Source organism: Manis javanica, chromosome 2, assembly GCF_040802235.1.
Source record: "Manis javanica isolate MJ-LG chromosome 2, MJ_LKY, whole genome shotgun sequence".
Lineage (NCBI taxonomy): Eukaryota > Metazoa > Chordata > Mammalia > Pholidota > Manidae > Manis > Manis javanica.
The window spans coordinates 116,415,773-116,439,606 of NC_133157.1; the positions used below are offsets into that span (position 1 = coordinate 116,415,773).

General features: G+C 41.0%; 1 long non-coding RNA gene and 1 pseudogene across 1 annotated transcript in view; one reads left to right on the forward strand and one right to left on the reverse strand.

Annotated features, from left to right (window-relative positions):
* Nucleotides 1–5,471: 5,471 nt before the first annotated feature.
* LOC140847822 (tubulin alpha chain-like 3) lies at nucleotides 5,472–8,197 on the reverse strand (annotated as a pseudogene).
* A 14,460-nt stretch (nucleotides 8,198–22,657) lies between these two features.
* LOC140847831 (uncharacterized) overlaps nucleotides 22,658–23,834 on the forward strand; it is a 130,532-nt gene continuing 129,355 nt past the window's right edge. The window contains exon 1 of the long non-coding RNA XR_012128028.1: nucleotides 22,658–22,930. This is a non-coding gene — a long non-coding RNA (uncharacterized lncRNA). The remainder of the gene's footprint in view (nucleotides 22,931–23,834) is intronic.

Consider the following 23,834-nt stretch of genomic DNA (forward strand, 5'->3'; position numbering starts at 1 on the left):
CTATTGTAAATAGTGCTGTGATAAACATAGGGGTGCATCTGTCTTTTTCAAACTGGGCTGCTGCATTCTTAGGGTACATTCCTAGAAGTGGAAGAATTCCCTTCTTTTTTAGGGCTGAGTAATAGTTTCTTTCTCTGTCTCTATGTCTGTGTGTGTGTGTGTGTGTGTGTGTGTGTGTGTGTGTGTGTATAAAACATTTTCTTTATCCATTTTTCTATCAGTGGACACACACAGAAGTTGCTTCCATGTCTTGGCTATTGTGAATAATGTTGCAATGCACATGGGATGCAAAGACCTCTTTGCATACCAATTTTACTTTTTTTTTTTTTGCCACACTGTTGTTCTAATAGCTATGCCATGCCAGTTAACTTTTTGTATCTTACTTTTTCTCCCTCCTAAGAATATCTCGAGCTTGTTGCACTTAGAATTCCACATTTTCCCTCTTAGTATCATGCACATAATAAACATCAGTTCCTATTTGTGGAAAGAATGGTATTTTACTCTATTAGACCTAGAGATTAACATCTAATGGTGAGCACTGGGTGGAAAAGTAGAAACCCTGAGCTTCTCCCTCAGAGCTCTAGATGTATCTCCTGGTCCTTATGAGTGACTGCTGCTGAGTCTTTTCTCCTATTGTCTGTGTGTTTGGTATGTAAGAAGTTTCTTTGTTAAATGCATACAAAAAGTGATAAAGACCAAGGCTCTGAAATTTTGCTTTTAAACCAATTTCCAGATATTTATCTTATATTAATCTAGTCCAACATTTGTACACACAGCCAGTACCATAGTTCTTTAGTGTGTGCAGTTGCCATCTCCTATATCTGGCCTTTGGGGTTCCCTGGCAGCTACATTTCCATCAATAACTATGAAAAATAATTTGTGTGTGTGCATAAAGTGAAGGTTCCTATGGCCAGGATTCTCATCTGGCCCTGGTCGGCTAGCTCACTATACATGTGTGGGCAATACATGGTTATTGAGTCTATATAAAAAGCCCTGCCCCATGCTCTGTGCAACATGGTGGTATGGCTGCAAGGCTGCAGGTGAGCAGAGATGAGGCTGGGGTGGTGGTAGTGCCAAGGACAGAGACTGAGATGGCTGCATGGGTAGAGAGGCCCAGAGGCAGAGACCAGCTTGCTGCATGTAGACTCGCTCTGAGTGGATGGGATTCTAGTGATTGACCTGCCACTGTGAAAATAAAGTTGGGTATAACCCTTTCACCCCAAGAACATTCTACTGTAATTTCTTTGGTCACATGGAATCCATAGTGAACTTGCCCAGGGCTGAAACCCATTGGCAAGACACTACTTTGAGACAGTTTTCAGGTCAGGGATAGGCAGGCAGCATCCAGGTAAGGGCAGCAGATTTCCTGAGATGGAGATGGAGCTGAGTGTCCAGGGAGACCAACACAGTCAGAGGTGGCCCAGTAGACATAGAGTAAAGGCAACACCGAGAGAAACCCCAGAGGCCTGAAAGTTGTGGAAAGACCACTTAAGGGACCTTCATTTCAGCAGAGTATTAATCATCAAATGGGTGTGAAGAAACGGCTGAAGGCCAAGAAAAGAGCCATCTTAAAGGATGAGAGAGAATAACACTCAGCTCGCAGAGACCACAATTAATGCCTGTTCCCACCAGCCAGCCAGAAGCACCTTTAAGTCCATGATTCATGGGGCATCAGGTAGGGTGCCCTGAAGAGCCATGCCTCATTGGTGGGAAATAATCATCCCTAGACTAAAAACTGCTTGAATCCTACCTAAGGCACCTTAAAAAGCAAGACTCAAAAGAATCGAAGTGTACCCCAGTGATTAACTGCATCCCAGAACAAAGCCCCAGAACATTTATAGGAATAGGAAACTATTCAGCAACCAACCAGGTAAAATTACAATCCATCAAGGTCATCAGTCATGCAAATAAGCAAGAAAATATGACTCAGAATGTGTACGAGTCAATCTATCGAAACTGAAGCAGAACTGACACAGATGTTAGAATTAGCAGGCAAGTATAGTAAAAGGGTAATGATGACTTTATTTCATTTGTTTAAAAAGCTAGAGGAAAGACTGTACATATAAAGTAGAGATCCAAATCACACTTCTATACATGAAACTACGATATCTCAGATTAAAAATACAATGGATGGCATTAATTACACTTAAAAATACTAAGATTGGTGAGCTATAAGAGAACTTCAAAAGAAACCTTTCAAAATTAAATGCAGAGGGAAAAAAGACTAAAAAATAAAGCACAGCACAAGGTACTGGGCTCAATAACACTAATCCTTAGGGAAATGTAGTGCAATCTGCACTACAATAATGCATTACCATAAGCAAAAAAAAAAAAAGAGAGAGAGAGAGAAAAAAGAAAATAACAAGTGTTGGCAAAGATGTGGAGAAACTGGAACCCTTGTGCCCTATTGGAGGGAATGTGAAATGCTGCAGCCGCTATGGAAAACAGTATGGCGGTTCCTAAAATATCTAAAATAGAATTACCCAATTATTCAGCAATTCTACTTCTGGGTATGTACCCAAAAGAGCTGAAAGCAGGGTCTTGAAGAGATATTTCTATAGCAGCATTGTCCACAATAACTAAATGTGGAAAAAACCTAAGTGTCCACCAACAAATAAACAGATAAGCAAAGTGGTCCATATATACAATGGAATATTATTTATCCTTAAAAATGAAGAAAATTCTGTAATATGTTACAACATAGATGAACCTTGACATTATGCTAATAAAATAAGCCAGCCACAAAAAAAGACAAATATCATGCGATTCCCTTATATGAGGTCCCTAAAGGATTAGCCTACCTTGGAAATCTATTAGAAGAGAGAAACCTACCCATCTGTAATTCATAAAACCCTTGCCATCAGAAACATGTACAAATCCTCAATCTCAAAATGAGTTGGGTCTCCTTCCCCAAATCATTGACACGATTTGAAAAAAGTCAAGGAACCTTCCTCCTTGTCAGGCTGTGGTGCAACGTTAGGAGAGGTGACCGCAGCTACTACAAGGCACCTCCAGAAAACTAACAGGCAGAGACCTTCAGTGGACAAGGGAAACTTCAGAGGAGTATTCAAAAACTGGTAAAACAGCTCCTCTGATGTGGATCTCTGCAAAAGTTATAAAGTGTTTTTTAAAATAATTTTTTGGTAAATTGGGAAATACCAGCAGATTGACCATTTGCAGAACTCATCTTGGCAAAGTGGTTTCCGAAGTGGCTTTCAGAGAAGTGGGTTTCCCCGGAGTGACCTCAAGCCGAGTTGGCTCCTGACGCTGCTCACACACTGTCCAGTTCTCAGAGTCCTAGGTTGAGGCAAGGCCACTTTGGGACCTGGGGGGAATGTAACCTCAGAGATCTGCAAGGGGTTGTGAGTCAACACGGAAGCCATCTCTCTATCTCCTGCAGAAGGTCAGGGGCAAGGAGGACTTCATGAGAACTCAGGGCTTCTGGCTTCCAGAAGACATTCCACCCTGTGGGTCCTGACCAGCAGGCCACCCAGGAGAGGTGGCCCAGCAACCTCCACCTGAAACCAGCCCCGCAGGTGACAGGAGGCACCACTGGTGGAGCAGCATCCTAAGCCCTCAAAGTCCATCCCAGGCCCTCTTTCCTCCCAGAGCTGAAGTGAGTCACTTTCTCTCCCAGACCCTCAGACTCGCTTTTTGTCATCCTGGGCCAATAAGTAGAGAAGTTTCTGTGACTTTCTTCTTGCCCTGTGGCCTCGGGAAGAACTCTTCAGTGATAGCCTCAAATGGCCTATCTCTAATAGCAGAGAGACCACCTGCCTCCCTGGGCTTTCCATGCCTACATTTCTCTAGCCATCTGTGAGCTCTAATGGTCCACGCATTGCATACATTATTTTTAGTCTAACATATTTTAAACACAGGAAGATATGGAGAATCAAATAGCTAAATCTGTGCAGCTCTTGACCAGTTTAAGAAACCCATTATGAAGGCATCGGTTGAGAGAGTCTTGTCCCCCCCAAATCCCTTCCTATCCTCCAGAGGAGACATCAGTCCTGAAGTTGGTGTTTACTGTTCCCATTTATGAGCCACATATTTAAACAAAGTCTCCAAAAAAAAAGTATTTTTTTAAAGAAAAGTAAATTGATTTTGCACTCCACAGACAGGAGCAGTGGCTCTCAGACATTTGGGCCTCATGGGACAGTTAGCTGTCAAAATCAATTTAGGGTGCTGGTAGGACTATCCATTTTTCAGAGTAAGAACATGAAAAAAGGAAACCCAGAAAACTATCATCTGCCATCACAGTAGCTTCATGAAAGAAAGGCCATTTGTCACAGAAAATAAAGAACATATTATCAAAATTTAAAAAAGGGAATACATTTAGACCAAAAATCTTTGTTTTTTTCATTTCCACACAAAGCTTAGAAAAACGTCATGTTGGATCAGCTTGGCATTTGGCAAGATTCATCAGACAAAGACCTTAAAAATAAAGAAAACATATTAAATTTGTCAATACAGTCCAAGATATCTAAGAGCATTTATCCAAGATTGCTCTTAGGAACCAAAAATTCCCTAATTTTTGCCACTGCAAAGGGATTACAGAGGGTCCCAAAAACTCATGTATATTCCCTTTAAAAGTGATTGTTTGGTAAACTTAGAAATAACAAGTCACAAGCTGAATTTTAACAATTTAATCCACAATTAGGTTTTTATCTTAATTTTAGTAGAATTTTAAAAACAAAACCTCTAAATGGTCTTTTCTGAGTGTATGAATATGTGCACTCATAAATGCCCTCCAGAATGCCAAGACATATGAACTGAGCAGTGATTTAAGCATTTCACTGGTGCCCTTCAGTCTGAAGAGAGAAATAACACATGTACATAAAAGTGAAATAGTTGAAAGCGCTATGTGGGAATGCACATGAAACAAGCATATTTTATCAGTGAGTATTTATTACAATATTTTCCATGGACAGAGACATTCAGATTGTATCTTGACTATCCCTAAATCCTGGGGTAAAAGTAAATGGATTCCAAGGGGCAATGGAAATGGATTCCAAGGGCAATGGAAAAGGCAATGTTCGAACTGGGTTTGAAGTGGGCATTACGTCATATGGTCACAGAGGGAAAGCAGAGAGGAGAGCAGAGGCATGGGAGAGAGGCAACCATGACTTAGGGAATGGCAAGCAGTTCCACTGGATGCATGGACTGCAGGACCACGCAGTAATGGATGGGATTGGAAATTATGCAGGAACTGGTTGGCACAGGCTCTGCATGCCATGCATAGGAGTTCAGAACTTAGGCTTAAAACAATGGGGACTTTTTAAAGCTTTGACTGAGTTAACAGAATGATCCAAGTTCTGCTTCCGAATGTTCAGTCACAGGTGGATCAGGAAGACAAAGTGAAAAGCAGAAAAGCATTTAGAGACTGGTATGCCACTTACAGAGAGGATTTGATGACCTGAGCTAGGATGACTGCACTGGGAAGAAAGGGGAGGCAATGGATGCCTGAAACATCACAGAAGTAGAGTTGACAGCACCTATTCTATGTTGAGAGCAAGAAAGAGACAGCAGTGAAAAATGGCATCACTTAGAATGTGCTTATGAGAGATGATGACACAAATAGGCAAGCAGAGAATCCTTAAGGAAGAGCAGATTTATTCTGAGGAAATTGGTAAATCCTTAGAGGTTTAAGTGTAGGCAATACATCTGGGAGGAAAGGTCTAGCAAGTAAGTGGGAATTCTAGTATAAAACTCAAGAGAGAAGGAAAATTTAGAGTTTACAATGTCCCCCACACAGAGGTCGTGAATAAGATACATAAGGGCCAGAGAAGAGGGCCAAGGTGTCTCCACTAGGAAAAGACAGTGCCGAAGAGAAGTCTGTGGAGATGTCAGATGGAGGAGAACCAGGTAGGGCCACAAGAGTCAAAGGACAAGTTTCAAGAAAAAAGAATAACCAAATGCTTACGGTCAAGAAATCTGAAGGCTGAGAGTCATTGTTTTAATAAATAAAGTACAATCAGTGGTCTCCGAGATAACAGTTTCTGTAGAATGGTGGGGAAGACACCAAGTTACAAAGGTTGAGGAGTAAGCAGAGGATAAGGCAGTGGTATGGAATGCATATCCTTTTGAAATGTTTGGCAGAGTGGACAGATGTGATAGCATATTATGGGAGCAGTAAAATCCAGCAAAAAGGGTTGATTGTTTTGAATGAGGGGACCTTGACATACTGGTAGGGAGAAGAAAACAAATCAGTGAAGAAAAGGAGAGAGAATATACAAGGGAGACTGAAGGAGCAATCTTCTAGAAGGTAAGTCAAATGGCGAAGGTTCAAAAGCAACAAATGGCCCTAGAAAGGGGCGCATTTTTCCTCTGTGGTGGTAGAGGGTATATGAAGATCCAACCTGATTTTACGGAGAGACTGAAGAGGAACATAAAACGGTAAAGTCACATGGGTGGTATTCAATAAAGCAGTGGATAAGATCATCTCCTGGCACTTTTCAATTTAAAAGACATTTGAGTACCTACCTATGCCTGATCCTATAGGTACTAAAAGGGTCCCTGCCCCAAGGTCGCATATAACTAGCACATAAATCCTCATCTCAGGCCATCTCACTCTTTGGATAGTCAAATGTCACGTCCTCTCAACCCCAGGTCCACAGTAAGAATAGAAAAGGGAGTTATTTTGACAGAAATAAAATGACCCCAGATGGAAGTATGGTAATACAGGAAGGAATGAAGAGTACCTTTGACATAGCAGGTGGGTAAATCTAAGCAAACGGTGCTGGTTAAAGCAATAGTAATCAACGTCTGTAGGGTTTAAAATACACAGAGCATCAAACCATAATGTAACAATACACAAAAGGCAGAAGGGTAGTAAACGAAGGTGAGGTGTTCTATGGTCTTTTCATCATCCAGGAAGTGGTAAAAACACTTATGTGTGGCAGATGCTCATAAGTTCAATTTCGAGGATATACACTAAAAGAATTTTTTAATGAATGTTTAATGAATGTTAATAAGCAAATAGGAAAGTGAATAAAGAAAAACCTTGCAGGCTCCCAAGTAGCAGTGCTGGATCCCAGGGACAGAGAAGGAAAAATGTGCTCTTTGTTAACACTGCCCCTTTAATTCTTGGTGGAGCTGGGGATCTTGCTTGATTTAATTTCCTTTTTCTTGCAATCAAGGCAACTCTACCCACTAATGTATAATGTCTTGGAAAGAAAGCATGACCCTTCAGCTTAATGTTCATTTCCATCAGTCACATTTGCCTCAGAGACTTTGCCCTCCTTCCTCATAGTCCTTCTCCAGGGCTGCCAAATCTTCTCTGGCCTCTAAGAACTCACCTTCCTCCATGTCTCCTCTGATGTACCAATGTAGAAATGCCCCCTTGGCATACATGAGGTCAAACTTGTAGTCTAGGTGGGCCCAGGCATCCACAATGGTTGTGGTGTTGCTGAGCAAGCAGTCAGCCCACTGGACCTTGGCCAGTACTCCCCCTGGCATCACCATGGGGGGCTGAGGGTTGATGCCTACCTTGAAACCAGTGGGACACCAATCTACAAACTGCATAGAATTCCTTGACTTGATGGCTGCAACTGCTGCATTCACATCCTTAGGGACCACATCTCCTCTGTAGAGTAGGCAGCAGGCCATATACTTCCCCAAGCGAGGATCACACTTGACCAGCTGGTTGGATGACTCAAAGCAAGCAGCAGTGATGTCTGACACAGAGAACTCCTCATGGTAGGCACTGTCAGCAGAGATGATGGGAGCAGAGGTTGTCATGGGGAAATGTATTCTCAGATAAGGTACTAGGTTAGTCTGGAATTCAATTAGGTCCACATTCAAGGGCCCTTCAAATCGTAGGGAAGCCGTGATGGAAGATACCACCTGACCTAAAGCCTATTAATGCTGGCATAAGAGGGGCATCCAGCACCAAGTTTATGATGGCAAATGTCATAGATCGCCTCATTGTGCACCATGAAGGTGCAGTCCGAGTGCTCTGTGGTGAAGGGGGTGGTGAGGATAGAGTTGTAAGGCTCTATGACATCACTGGAGGTCCTGTGGGTGGGTAGACAGAAAACTTCAATTTCGTCTTCCTCTCATATTCTGCCAAGAGCTGTTCCAGTAAGAGGGATGTAAATCCTGATCCACTGCCTCCTCCAAAGCTTCGGAAAATCAAAAATCCCTGCAGCCCACTGCACTGTTCTGCCTAGGGAAAGTGGATGAGATGTGAGAACTCAGCCAAGTTAACCAGAAGCCAGGGTGGTGGCTATACAAGTTCCTAAAAAAAAACAAAAACCTTCAGAAAGGACTGGTTTTACCGTGCTCAAGTCCAGACAAACATCCATGAGGAGACACATTCGAGGGCCTAGTTCTGTTGTGGGGGAAGCACTTTAGAGTGTTACTCCAAGTTAAGCATAAACATTCAACTGTTGTTCACTGACCTCCATGGATTTATCTGTATGTGATCTAAAGCAAGGTCTTTACCAATAACAAAGAAGAGAAAATGACTAGCAAATGATGAACTATCACTTTCCCTCCCAGTAGATACATACCACTTCTATACCCAGCCTACTGTGCTTGTGTGAAGGCATGGCATTGCCTAAGGACCATGCCAAATGCCAAAACATTTACTGGGCAAGGAATTCTCCAGACAGAGGTCCTTGGAGAAGAATTAACTGTTAGTAAACAGAGTCATCTTGTGGGGTGTTGCCTGAGCTAACTTTACAAACAGTGGTCACTATTGGAAATGACAAGTTTTCACATGCTTTGGAAGTCTTGGATAACAAGATAAACTATGAGCAGCAGAAGAGTAGATGGGGCACTGTCAATATGAAGGAGGAAATCCTGCTGTTTTCAACAACTCGGATGGACCTTGTGGGCTTTGTGCTAAGTGAAATGGAATAAGTCAGAGGAAGACAAATATTGTATCATTTCATTTATATGTGGAATCAAAAGCCAAACTTGTAGAAAGAGAGAGGAGAAAGTAGTTGCCAGGGGCACAGGGGTCAGGGAGACAGGGGGATGTTGGTATAAGGGCACAAATTTTCAGTGACAAGATGAATTGGGATTCTTGGTATCTGATGTACAGCATGGTGACTGTAGTTGAAAACATTGTATTATATACTTGAAAGTTGCTAGGTGGGCAGATCTTAAATATCGTCACTACAAATAAAAAAAGAGAGAAAGGTAATCATGTGAGCAGATGGGTGGTTAACTGTAGTGTGGTAACCATTTCACTGTGTGTGTGTGTGTGTATACACGTGTCAAATTACTCTGTACACTTTAAATTTACAGAGTGTTACACGTCACTTATATCTCAATAAAGCTGTGAGGGAGGGAGGAAATAAAACGTTTCCTCATAAGTCTAATGAGAGAAAAAGAAGATTGGGCTTTACAGTAAGTAAAGAGGGTACTTTTCCCCTTCGTAAGTAGCAAAGCCACTCAAAGCCAACACCAGGACGCCTCCCCACTGTGACAGCCTCAGGAGGCTCCAGGGTGCAGGCTGGGTGGTGTGACGTTGAGGCCAGAAAACACAGGGGCTGCTGGGGAGGTGCCTGCAGACCCCCAGGCTCTTGGGTGTGATCCTGCCTAAGGAGAAGGGAGCCACTCGCCAGCTTTCGGATCCTCTGCAGCACGAGGTCAGTGATCCCTGACCCCACAGAACAGTGACCTCGGGCATAGTGGTTTGCAGTGTCTTCCTTTCCATTCAGGAGCTGCTCGGGGTGGAAGAGGGAGGGGTACTTGCCAGAGGGTCAGTGTGCTTCACACCCTTCAGCTGCCAGCCCCCTGTTGATCCATGCACAGCCCTGTACCCTGACCCCCGGTCTACCCTCCACATGGTGGGAAAGGGATGAATTTAAACTACTGACCCAGCCTTCCTCAGGCTAGTGAAAGGAACCAGCATTTCCCTATAAACTGACAGTATGTTTTCTCATCATGCCCCTTTGTTACTCTCTTAGAGCTGCCATAACAAATTACAACCCACTCAGTGGCCTCAAACGAGAGACATTTTTTCTTCCACAGTTCAGGAGGCCAGAAGTCCAAAATCAAGGTGTGGGCCGGGCTGGTTCCTTCTGGAGGTTCTGATGGAGAGACTATTCCATCCTCTGCCCAGAACCTGGTGACTCTGATAATGCTTTGGGTTCCTTGACTTACAGCCACATGCCCAGTCTCTGCCTGCACAGGTACCCCCTCTTTCCTGTCTTCTTCTCATAAGGACACAGGTCACTGGATTTAGGACTACCCCAATCCAGTATGACCCCATCTTAGCTAAGTACATCTACAAAGACCTTATTTCCAAATAAAGTCATATTCTGGGGTGCTAGGTGAACACAGATTTTTGGGAGACACTATTTAACCCACTACACACCTGATGGTACCTTGGCATTCTAAGACAACTATTTCTATCTACAAACAGCCAACCAACACTGGAAAGGCATGACAATCTGTAGTATCCACATACTTTAAAAGAGGCTTTAACAAAGAAGGCCCATATGGCAACTCAAACACCCACGAGACTCAAATGCAGTTCACATAAATGTGTGATGCAGAGAAATTGGTGTTAAGATGTTGGCAGTATTTTATGTAACCAGTGCAACTCATGCTTAGTTTCACTGCCTTCAAACCCCGGGTACCATGAGAAGACAGCAGAACACAGCGTGTGTGAAGTCTGGGACCCAATCCCCCACCTTCGAATGCCCTGACAGCACAAATCCTCAGGAGTCACACAGCAGTGTTAGAGGGCTAAGTAGGCTACAGCGAGAGTTCATGAATTAGTTTCTTGGGTTCACATCTTGCCTTCCTCATTTGACTACAGAGCAGTTACTTAGCAAATCTATGCCTCAATTATTTCATCTCACTGAGCAGGATATTAACAAGACCTGCCCTACTGAGTTATGAGGATTAAACAAGTTCACAGGGAATGGTACACGGCCCACATAACAACAGTTACACAAAGCAATAATAACACTGGCCTCATGGCATGTATTTATGCAAATCTGCTTCCCAGGCCTTGGCACCAGATATCTATAGTTAGTAGGAGAAGCTCACTGCTTAAGAGCAAATGCTCTAATATTTTAAGAGCAAGACAGTTTTCTCAATTCACCGTGCGCTCCTGCATATGACCATGAATTCCTAAACCCAACCGTATACTCCGAAAGAAGCCTGCTTCATATGCACACCAAACTGCCACTCTAACTTCCTGCCATTTAGCATTTTGTCTGGAGACTTCAGTGCCTGGCCCAGCATCCTCAACCAGCATCTGCAGGGGCTTTGATGGTTTTTAAACACAATTATTTGATGGCTTTTTGGCTGCCTCACCTCCAATGCCACTTAGCTCCTCTCCACTTGAATCTCCATCCCTTACAGCTGTGCCCTGCAAGGTCCTTTCTCTGTCCAAATTCCTGACTCCTGCTACCAGGCCCATGGCCCAGACTCCTTTCTCATTGCCCTCCTGCACACACCCTCCATTCCAGCCACACTGAACTATTAGGCTGCATGTTCCTCTACACCTCTGTGAATTTGCAAATGCTGTTCCCTCAGGAGTAGACATCTGATGACTACCCAGTCAGCTTTCAAGCACCCTATTTGGCTTTTATATGTCTGCACCTGACTCTGTGGGTTCCATGAACACCGAGACTATATGTGCCTCCAATGTCAAGAACAGTGCCTGGCACGTGTGCTGGACATAATGAGGAAAACCAGGGCCTCCTCCCTAAACCCTGGACCTTAGGCCTTTTTGTTTGGACAGCTCAGGACCCTCAAAATCACCCTCCTAGCAGGCTATATTCTAAAGGATTAGGGAATTTCTTCTGGGTCTTTGCCTGTCTCTTCTCTTACTTGCTTAGCTTCTGATCTTGGGCCTTAGGCCTACCATAGGCCTAGTGTCTGTGGTGCATTGGCACAAATTAAAATGTCTGCTACAATAATCCTAATACTGGGATGTGGACTCTCACATGGCTTCTTCAGCTACATTTACTTAAGTCCTCTGGGGACATATTCCACCCTGCTCAGGTTCCTAGGACAGCAGACTCCAGCTAACTCCCATGTGTCTGAAACAAAAACTCAGATATTCTCTGAGGATACTTACAACTCAAATCAGAACATACCGCAATTGCTTCTCCTCACCTCTGTACTAGTGTCCTCTGTTCTTGAAGTTATCAATGTCTCCTTATTTTTAATTGTTTCACAGCATCCAGCAGAGTAAACACTAAATCTTCATTGAAGCATCTTGGCCTCGACAATTTGTAACTTCCGTTTTCAATAAAATCTTCTAACTTTTCCTTCATGTTGACATCAATCCACTGTTCTGGTGGATTGACTTTGTTCTGACAGGGAAATGGACTCCAATCAGTCCAGTATGTACAGATTGCATTTTCCAAAGGAGGCCACAACAAGATTTTTCATCTCTCATGTGCTTCTAGAACCTATCTATTTCCACATCGAGAGGTGAGGCTTATACCCCTTCCAGGGTAGATCTTTGTAACCACCTTGACCATGTAAATATATCTGAAGTGACATTGTGTGACTTCCAATGCTAGGTTATTACAGTACAGTGAACCTCTGCCTTGTTCTCACGGGAATGCTTGCTCTTGGCATCCAGCGCCATGCTGTGAGGAAGCCCAAGCAGTCCACAGAGAGGCCCATGTCCCCCACAGCCCTGGCCTGGCTCTCAGCCAACAGCCTGAAACAGCTGGCCACCAAGTAGATAAGCCATTTTCAAAGCAGATCTTCCAGTTCCCACTTGAGCCTTCCTAGCTGATACCACATGGAACAGAGAGAAGCTGTCCCCTCTGAGCCCTGTCCAAATTGCAGATTCATGAACAAAATAATGATCATCATTGTTTTAAGCCACTCAGCTTGGAGCTAGTTTATTACACAGCAATAACTAATTAATACATAGTCCCAAACCCAAATCCACCCTCCTCCCCATACTGTGGCTACTTCTCAACCCAGGATTGCTCCAGCTTCACTTCAAGTGTTTTTTGCACAAGATACTACAAAGGCAGCCATTATTCATAATAGAATTGTATTGATTTTCCCCACAATTAGATTTATTTGGCTCCTTGCCTCTGTGGGATCACTTTCAAATATTCTACCCTTTATAAGCAGCTAATGTAAAATTTCAGGTTGTTTGTCAGAAGCTTCTGGCAATTGGCTTTCAAATCCAGGAGAAAATTAAAAGTTTTGTTATGATAGATGTGTGTTGAGAAATTAAGAATTAATTTGCTTTGCCACACAAAAAGGCTACACCAGTCTTCCCTCTGGGTGTGTTTGCCATGCTGCTCAGCATAAGTGCCATCGAGTGATCCTCTAAATTTGGAAAAGGTCCACATGACACCATTTAGATAGATTTGTATAATCTGATAATCCCACCATTGGATACTTGGTGTGTTTGTTTTGATTGTGGGCCTGAAAAGTGCACTGGAACGTAAACTTATATTACCTATAACAGTTGGCTCCAGGTCCATGAAGAGTGCTCTGGGCACATGCTTCCCAGCTCTTGTCTCAGAAAAGAAGGTATCAAAAGATGCATCCATATTATCCATTCTAGCACTTTCCAACTGATCCTTTTTACTGCTGAGAACAATGCCATCCGGCTGAATTCCATGTTCCAGACAATAGAGTTCCCAGCAAGCATCCCCAGTCTGGATGCCAGCTTGGCCAATACGAATGGAAAGGCACTCCCTCTGAAATAAGCCACAGTAAGTTAGCATTGAGTAGGCCTTGTCAGATAATATGAGCTTCATCACTCAGCATTCAGACACCAAGCTAGCCTTGGTGAAATGTATTATAAGGCTAATTAAAGGTGTCTCATGGAAACCAAAAGCCAGGGTACAAGAACAGTTGAATTACGGACAACAGTTCCATTCAAAGTTTCAACAACATAAACTAAGCACCTATTGTGTAATGGGCTAAGAACAAGTTAAGACTATATATATATTATATACCATATATGTATAAAATCAAGCTGTCTTACCCCCCCAAAAAATTAGCTAGTTACTGGAAAGGTATAACCTTGACACAGTTTAAAACCCACTACAGATAAATTAAAGATGTTACCTCTTCATATCTTAAGATTTTTATATTTACTGTTCATATATGCTCTAGATAAGGAAGGATGGCCTAAGCTTAAAAGTAGTGAAAAATTAATTGGGGGGGAAATCTAGTAACCACAATGTTGCTCATGTGATTATACATTAATGATGTCAAAATTTAAAAAAAAAGATTTTTAAAAGTAGTGAAAAGTTCACCAAGGAAACATGCAATAGATTTGACAACTCCAAATGTAAAAATTCTATACCATAATAAATACCGATGCATACAAAAATTGATTTATATACAGCCCTTCATATATAAGGGTTATATATAAACCAGTTTTATATTTGTCAGTTACAAAAGAAACACTTGCAACATCTACTAGATAAACAGGCAAACGACATAAACAAATGAATTACAAAAGAAAGAAAGAATCTAAAACACAAAGTTTAGGCACAATGGCATTCACAGATTTATTAACTAAATGAATGAAAACATCAACTTAATCATTCACCTACTGCTGGGCATTTAAAGGAAGATCATCAATACAGTAGTATGTTATGCATTATTACCCTTAATATTACCTTAATTAATATTATCTTAAATATTTACCCCCAAAAAGGTATGAAGTGGGAAATGCTCATAACATATTAAGTACAGAGTATATAAGCTTTTTGTTGATTGTATATAAAGTATGTCAAATACATTTAAAACTAAGCATAGAAAACTGTCTTGAAAAATGTGAAGTATTGGCGGGGGCGGGGGGACGACTTGATAATATGGGTGAATGTAGTAACCACACTGTTGCTCATGTGAAACCTTTATGTGTATCAATGATACCTTAATGAAAAAATTGCAAAGTATTAACTCTAGTTATATCTGGGTAGTAAGTGGTCTTTTTGGTTTAAACTTCACTGTTTTCCTTCACCCATATCAGCCCCCACATCTCCTATCCCACTTTTAAATCACTATCCACATTTTTTAAAAGAGCAAACAACTCTTTTTGTTATTTAAACATACACAGTTTTAGTAGACATCTAAAAGAGGGAAAGGAAAAGTTAAATCCTAAAAATCTAAAGGGATTACAATCACTGACTTTAATATCATTGAGCTTTGATTGCCAGGGTCATGGAACAAGTCTACACAGGAGGTCTTAGAGAGTGAGAAGGCCATTTTCTGCATCATCAGGGCCCTTCAGGAGGTTTGCCTGTTGATGTGTTAGGTAACCCTACCGTCTTTTCCCAAGGTCTGAGCTTCAGCTACAAAAAGCCTACCAGTCACAGGTGGGAGGGAGCTCTGGCTGGTCACACCCCTGCAATCTGACTTGGACTCTCTTCCTGCTCAGCCCCGTCAAACCTTGTACTTAGTCTCCTTGATTCTTAAGGCACAACACAGCTCTCTCTCCTCTTTGAAGAATTCATGTTCATTACTTGAGCAGAGCTTCCCTCTTGTGTTACTTCTCTGCAATTATCAGTCTCTCATGACAGTGATTGTGAACTCAATTTGCAATGCACTTAGTACCAATCAATACTCCCACTTTTACCTGGCACATAAAAATAAAAACAATACATTCCATCATAAACAGCCTTCTACGACCCCTATCTGCAAAGAACAGTTTCATTTCCTTCACCTGTGAAACTTAAAATGATCCCAGTACATTGTAAGCTACTGTAAACAGATCAGACTCACCTAAATCCCTAGATGTAGGTAAAAATTTAAAGGTTAGGGGGCATTTTGTGTCTCTACATCATTGAAACCATGTACATGTAGATTTCTCTCACAGCAGTCTTCCTCAGCTGTTTACCACCCAGTCGTGTGGGATGCACACATGCCATGTGCTCACAATACCAACATAAAAAAACCACTGCTGCTTTGCATGTGATCTGCTACCCACGTAGTTCAGACAGAGGAGTGATACTGTCCTTTTTTTTAATTTGGCAGGAATACTTGGCCCAAGAAGAATCGACTTTGCCCTTCCTGGTTTGAGAAGCAACTGAGCTTACAACATCACTCTGTTCCAAGGTACCGAAGGCTGTCTTCACCTTATTCTTCCCTCCTTTCCAAACTATGTGTTAAAATAATAGTCACACTCTAAGACTGTAAAATGCCCACTGAATATCAACATTGGTAACTCACAGCACATTAATAAATGCTACTACAAAGCTTCTTTGAATTACTAGGAAGGCATAATCTTCTAGTTAACTTTTTTTAGATAAATAGGAACTGCAAATTCATACACAGTTGTAAGAAATAGTACAGAAAGATATCATGTGCCTCTTAGCCATTTTCCCCAATGGAAATATCTTGCAAGACTATAATACAATATCACACCCATAATACTGACATTGATACACTTAAGACAGGATATTTCCATCCCTCATGTGGGAAAGCATAATTTTAAGAGCAAAACAATTTAAACATCCTTATAATGTCAAAGGGAGGGTCCAATGGGGTGAGAAGATCAAAGATGAAAAAGCAGTTTGAAAGGTTTCTATTTAAAAATAAAAAATTCTAAGATGTTAAACATTTCTGTAACTGACACATAAGTGATTAAAGAGACAGTGGATCTTAAAAGGTGCCCAAAACAGAATCACTGTAAGTAACTATCGTCATTATTGTCCACAAAGAACTCCAGAGAGGACAGAGAAGATCTTGCACTTTACCCTGCCAGGCATTTATGAGCTTAGCAATGGAAACCTGGGTCTGAAGTCCCCAGAAACTCTAAAAGCATGTTAAAAGTGAAACGATTGATTCCTATAGGAATATCAGCACACCAGGTCTCAAACAAGCACAGAAACTGAAGGAAGCAGAGGTGCTCGCTTCAGCCTTCAATTAAGTAAACAACTTCAAATCAACAACTTTTCCCAAAGCAGCAAAAGTGAAGATAAATAGAGGAGAGCCTGTCCAGATCTGCACCCAACATGGATATTGCAAGAACCAGATGTCTTCTCACGTATTAAGAATTAAGTAAAGAATTGTTTGGTGGGAAGAGGGCCAAATCCGGAGTCAAACCTGCTACAACAGCAAAGCAACACTGCCGGTACCCGAGGAGTACAGTAGCCACTTACCATGCCCTCGGGAAGCTGCTCCACTGCCCGCAGGAGTGACGGAGAAGTGCACCCAGGTCAGCATTATCACAGGGCAGGAAATGACACCACCTGCGGACTGAGACGCCTGCTCCACTTACAGCAGTACAGACTCTTCGCCGTTTTGTCAGTTCAGTCTCAGAGTAGTGGAGGTGGGCTTGAACACACCCTGAACTAAGTTTGTGCACGACTGCAGATGAATTCCTTCCAGCTTATCCCTGGATTGAAAATAACAAATGCATTTTTAAAAAATCCATCCTTATGGGGAAAGGAAAGTGTCTGAGCAGAATCTGCTGTGCCAGCAAGGAGCTCTTTTTATTGCTTAAGCACTGTTGAATATCTTTTCCGTAAATAAGATTCAAACAATCCCTAATACATAAAGCAAAACAAAAAAGTGGCCTTTTTACCTCTACCTTTCACCCTTTCACCTGGACCACCACCACTTCCAAGTATATGGGGATAGTCTAGGTTTTTATTATTTATTTTATTTTTAATTATATCATACTTTTTTTTGGTTCATTAAGTTCAGAGAACATACTCTAAATAATTTCTCTCTTTATATACTTAAGACATCCTTTATATTCTGCTATATGGTCAATTTTTAAAAATGTTCTGTGAATGCTTGAAAAGAATGTGTATTCTGGAATTGTTGGATGCAATGGAGATATATGCATCTCCATTACATCAAACTCATTTATTGTGTAGTTTGAATTTTGAGTACCGATTATTTTTAAAGATGTATTAAAATTTCCCATTATGATTGTTGATTTTTCTATTATTTCTTTATCTGACAATTTTTGCTTTATCTATTTTCAGAATATGTTATTGAGAGCATGTGAATTTTAAATTGTTACAGTTCCTACAGAATTCAAACATTTTTTACCATTTTAAAATAACTATCTTAACTGGATTTTTGCCTTAAAGTTTGTATTATTGAATATTAACACTATTGAACTACAATTACTATTACTGAATATTAATAAAGAATTACTACTTTAATGTAGTTTTCTTGGTTAGTGTTTGAATATCTTTTTCCACTTTTTACATTCTTACATTATTTACATTCTTCATTGTCTGCACATTTTTTATGTGTCCTTTGTAAACACACTATGATTTTTTTCTATTTTTGTCTTTAACTTGAAGAATTTAGTCCATTACATTCAATGCAATATCTCATATAGTTGGGTTTAGATATAGTGTTTACTTCTGTGCTGTTTGTCCTCATATCCTAGGTTATCTTTTGCAAGAAAAGTGTAGAGATATTGATTAAATTTAGATATGTAGTAATATCTTGAATAATTGCTAAAAATAGAAATGGAGTATTTAGCTTTCAAATAGAATAAGGGAAAAAGGAACAATAAAAATGCTTCATTACCCCAAAGAAATGAGAACGTATGTCCACACAAAATTTGTAAACAAACATTCATAGCAGCATTATTTGTAAGGGCAAAAGTGGAAATAACTCAAATGTTCATCATCTGGTGAATAGATAAATAAAAGTGGTATATCCATACAGGGAAATACTATTTGGCAGTAAAAAGGAATGATAATGATATGTGGTACACCATGGATGAATTTTGAAAGCATGCTAAGTGAAAAAAGCCAGACAGAATGACCACATATTATGTAATTCCATTTATAGCAATTATCCAAGATATTACAACATATCCAAATTTAATCGAATCTTTACCCTCTTCTTGCACAATACCCTTTTCTTAGACCTTAGAATAATTAAATTCCATTTATGATCCTTCTTTTTTTTTTAATTGTTGTCATATACAATGTTTTAGATTTGCCCACATATTTACCACTTTCTTTGCTTTGTATTCCTCCCATTTCAGATTTTACTTTTCTTACTTGGGCCTGAGGTAAATGCTTTAGACTTTCTTTGAGAGCATCTTTCAGTCACAAACTTTTTTTTTTTTTTTTGCTTTTGACTGAAAATATCTTTATTTCACCCATATTCTTGAAAGGTATTTCACTGGGTAGATTTCAATGCTGGTATTTATTCCTCAGTCTACTGTTGCATATGAGAAGCTGTCAGTATAAATCTTGTTCCTTTTAAGGACTTTTCCCTCTGGCTACTCTGGAATTTTTGTCTTTGTCCTTGGTTTCTTTAGTTTTACATAATGTGTCTTTATGTGTATTGCTTTTTATTTGTTCTGCTTTGGATTCGCTGGGTTCAATGATCTGTTGGGCTTGATGATTCATGTCTTTCTTGAGTTCTGGAAAGTCCTCAGTCGCTATTTTTTAAATATTGCTTCCTTCCCATATTCCCTTTCCTCTCCTTTTTGTTAGACCTTTTTGCTGTACCTTGTAGAGTCCTTCACATCTTCTATTTCCAATCTGAATGTCTATGCTACATTCTGGTTAATTTCTCCAACTATCATCCTGTTCACTCACTGTCTTTCTTTGGCTTTATCTAATCTTTTAAAGTCATGCAGTGAGTTTTCTATTTGAATTACTGTATTTTTTTCATTTCTACAAATTCTTCTAAGTTCTTTTTCAAATCTGCTCCGTTATGCTTATTTTTTTGTAATTGTATACTTCCTGAAGATATTTTCCATCTTGCCTTTTATTTCTTTTGACATAGTAATTGTAAACATTTCTGTCTGATTATGCAGACAAAATCTTTGCAGGTCTGTTTTTTTCTGTCAATTACGTCTTCTGACTCTTACCAGCAGTGGCTTCTTTCCTTATCTGCTTGGTTTTTTTGTGTGTGAGCCAGTGATTTTCCTTGAAAAATTATTTGAGGGAAGTCTCTGCAGTCTGGGATAAAAGTGTAGTTCTCCAGAGAGCATTTGCATTTTCAACAAGACACCTAAGGGATGTTTATCTGTTTAAATATATTTGTTTAATTTTCAGACCATCCAAGTGATGTGATTCTCGGTTGCCCACTGGTCTTAGTGCCAGCTTGTGGTCATAGCTTCTGAGAGACAGTCCCTCCTAATGCCCAGCCCTGCTCAATACCAAGGAAAACCCCCTTGTGGTCTCATGGGTGTTGAGGAGGTGGGTGGGTTTACCCTTATTCTGAAAGTATTTTGGTGGTTGAACTGTATGGTGAAAAGTCTCCTTTTAAATTACCTTGGATCGGGCTCTGGGCATTGATTCCTCTCCCTTGCACCAATTAAGTCCATGAACACTGAAATTTCCCTGTTTGGAAAGTACCTTTAACATAAAAGGAGTTTCTGGCCCCCACTTATCTTCTCATTTCCTCAAGATTTGGCCCAATAATTCTTTACTATCTTATTCATCAAAGCCTCAAGATGTTCTTTTGCACTTTAGTCAGCATTTTTTGTTTTACTTAATCAAAATGGTCCCGATAACTTATTGCATCATATTACAGGAGCTAGAACTCCATTTGTTTATTTTTAAACTTGTTTTGGATGTGTCTCTTTTAAAAATAGTGAGAGTCTCTGTCTTTCAATGGGAAAATGCAATGTAATCACTTTTATTGTGATTACCTACATTTGGCTGGGTTTTCCATTAATAGAAGTTTTCTATTTCTTAATGCTTTCAACTATGCTTTTCTGTTGTTTCCATATTTTCCTCCCATTTGATAGATTGATTGACTTTTCGTTGTACTACAATTTTTCCTCTAGTGGTTTGAAAGTTGTAAGACACTTTTCAGTACTTCTAGCTGTTACTGTTAAATTTTTAATGTGTATACTTCATTATGTATGTTTATATACATATATTATCTCTGTAATATGTATTTTAGTCCTTTAGAAATATTTTCCCCAAAACACACATATGCACATGCACACACACAGACACACACACATTTTCAATACTCCTTTTTAAATCCCTACCCTTGCCCCCATTGCTTCCACTGATAATATTTTGAAACTTTAGTGCCAAAATGTTATTAAAATAAATTTTTTACCAAGTCCCCAGAGGACATTTCTGTATTGTTTTACTTTCAGTGCTACAAAGCAGTATTTCCTTCTTAATTTGGGGATAAGGGTCTGATAAGGCAGAACAGAGGTAGTTCTCAACTATGGGCATCTTACTCCCTAACTTCTTTCCCTTTTTGAAACTAAACATACTTTACCTTGTGCTATAAATGTAATATAAGCTCAACACTTCACAATTAAAAAATTATAAAATATAAGTAAAAAAAATTAATACCTAAAGTCTGACCACATGGAGACACTTTAATTCATTGATATCATCTTTTTCCTATGAAATCTCTTAAATTCATAACTCTGAATATACTAGATATACCTCTACATTCCCTGTTTTTATTTAAAAATTACAACGTATTATTCTATTCCACACTTCATAGTTATTTTTTATTGGCTGAAAATATTCTTTCCAGTGAATCAAACATAATTAACCATTTCCCTATCATTGTTTTTTTAGATTGCCTTTATTTACTCTTTCTAATATCATAAACAACAACCATGCCATTAATATCTTCATGTTGTACGGGAAACAAAACTTCAGTTCTACCCTGTTTGGGTGTCCAGCTGGGCATGACAGTTAAAAGGACAGAAGACAGATTAATAGGAGGAAAGGTAAGGGATTTTCACACAAACAAGGGAGCTCCATAGGACAACGAAGACCCACAGGAGAGGTAAAATCTTAGTGCTTATTTATATACTAGAGCAGATGAAGAGAGGCAATTGTGGGAACGTAACTAAAATATATAAGGAGACCAAAGGAAGATGTTATTTTAATAAGGTCTGTTTGTACATTATTCTCTCTCCGTTGACTTCCCCCCATCTTCGGGAATTAGAATGCTTCTTTCCTCCAGGTATAGAAAGGGCAGTTTTCACAACAGAACTTCATCTCCTGCTTTCAGTGAAAAAAGGGAGGCCAGGATGCCCTTCCTGCTCCTGGTGTTCTTCAACTGCCTGTAACGCAAAATAATCCTAATGCCACAGTAGCATATTTTAGGATGGCATATTCTGCCACCCTTCGGTGCCTATGTAATTTTATTTCTTAGGATAGATTCCTAAGTGTCAAAGGAAAAGTTATTTTTTAAAGACTTTGATACAAAAAAAAGCAATATTTAAATTCAAAGAACGTGCTATTTAACAACTTCATTATTTGAGAAGTCCATTATTTGACGTTGTGCCTTTTGCTGCCTTCTTATAATTAGAGGATGAAGGCACTTTCACTCCTCCCCATTGGGAAGCAGGAGGGCTCAAAATTAGGTTTTACTGGTTTCCTAGGCAGCCCTGAGAACACATTTCCATTTCCTTTGATAACTGGGATTTCTCTCACATGAATAATTTAGTGTGTATGTAACCAATAAAATCACCTCATATTCGGTCATTACTTTCTACCTCTCTTCTCCCCAAATGCTGAAAAGGAATTAAAACGCTTGCAATTTGTCTTGGACTGTGATGAAAGTCCTAATAAACAGTGCAGTAGGTATTGGGCTTTGGGGATTTAGGAACGGAGTCATTATTAAACCAAGGCCATCCACTAATCTGCAGGACTGCCCAGCGCACCACCTCACTTTTTCAGCTTCGGTCAGGCGCCAGAGGGCCTGGGAGGGTAGAGGGCGGGACTCCACGCATCCTAGCAACGACCTGCTGTTCTCTGATTGGTTGGACCCTTCGTGGCCGCCATTTCAAACCTCGGAAATGCGGCGGCGGCGCGCTCCTGACCGGAACTGCTGCGGGGGTAGAAGCAGCCGCGCGCGTTCCCCGTCCCTGTGGGTCTCCTGACACGCGGCCGCTGCCTCCCACCACCCATCTCCGCGCCATGGGGCCAGAGCCGGCGACCCAGAAACAGCCCCCGCCGCGGAGGCGAAGCCGCCGGGCCTCCGGTCTTAGCGCTGGCGGCGCCGCGGGGTCTTCGGCCGACAGCCCCGACCCCAGGCCGGAAGGCAGGTGAGAGCAGGGGCGGCAGCGACCGGGAACCCGGGCGTCCGGTCCGAAGCTCCGGGTGCGGGGAAGCGGGGACGGGAGTGGCGGGCTGCTCACTCCCTGTCTCCTCCCGCTCCTCCTCGACCCCAGCCCTTCCCCCGCCGGGGGCTCCTGTTCCTTGGGCTGGGCGGGGACGGTGTAAGGGGTCAGCCTTGCCCACCCCGCGCGTCTGTGCTGGGATGTGGGCGGTCCTTGCATGCAAAACCGGGGACCGAAACTGTCAGAAATGGGAGAACCAGAAAAGGCTAGTGAAGAGAGGAGGAAAACGTCAAAAATAATGAAGAGAGGCAGTGTTAAATTGTACACTAATTCAGTAATACTGTTCACCTCTTGCCTAACGTCAGATATTATAGATACTGGGAGTTCTGGTGAGCAGAACAGGTAAAGTTCCTGCTCTGTTGAAGCTTAAATTCTGGTTGGGGAGAAAGACAGTAATCAAATACCTGCTGTGAAAAAAGTTAAGGCATTGTAAGGGGGATAGAGATAAGGAGAGGATGGTGTTGCTATTTTTAAAAGCCTCTTTGATGATGATGGCATTGGAGCAGAGATCCAAAGAAATTAAAACTAATCCACGGGACTGGAGAGAGGCACAGCAAGTGCAAAGGCTTTGCGGTAGAATCATCTTTGGTGCATTTAAGGAACTGCACAGAGGCCATGGTGATTGGAGTGGAATGAAACAGAGAGGATGGTAGATGAGGTCATAGAGATGGCTGGACTGAGACCATCCAGAGGACTTTAAATTTGAATTAGTGAGTTGGAAAGCAAAAGGAAACGATGTGATCTATATTTTAAAAGGGTCACTCTGACTCCTATGGGGCAAGGATAGAACAGGGACACCAATTATGTTATTTTAGTTGAGACATCATAT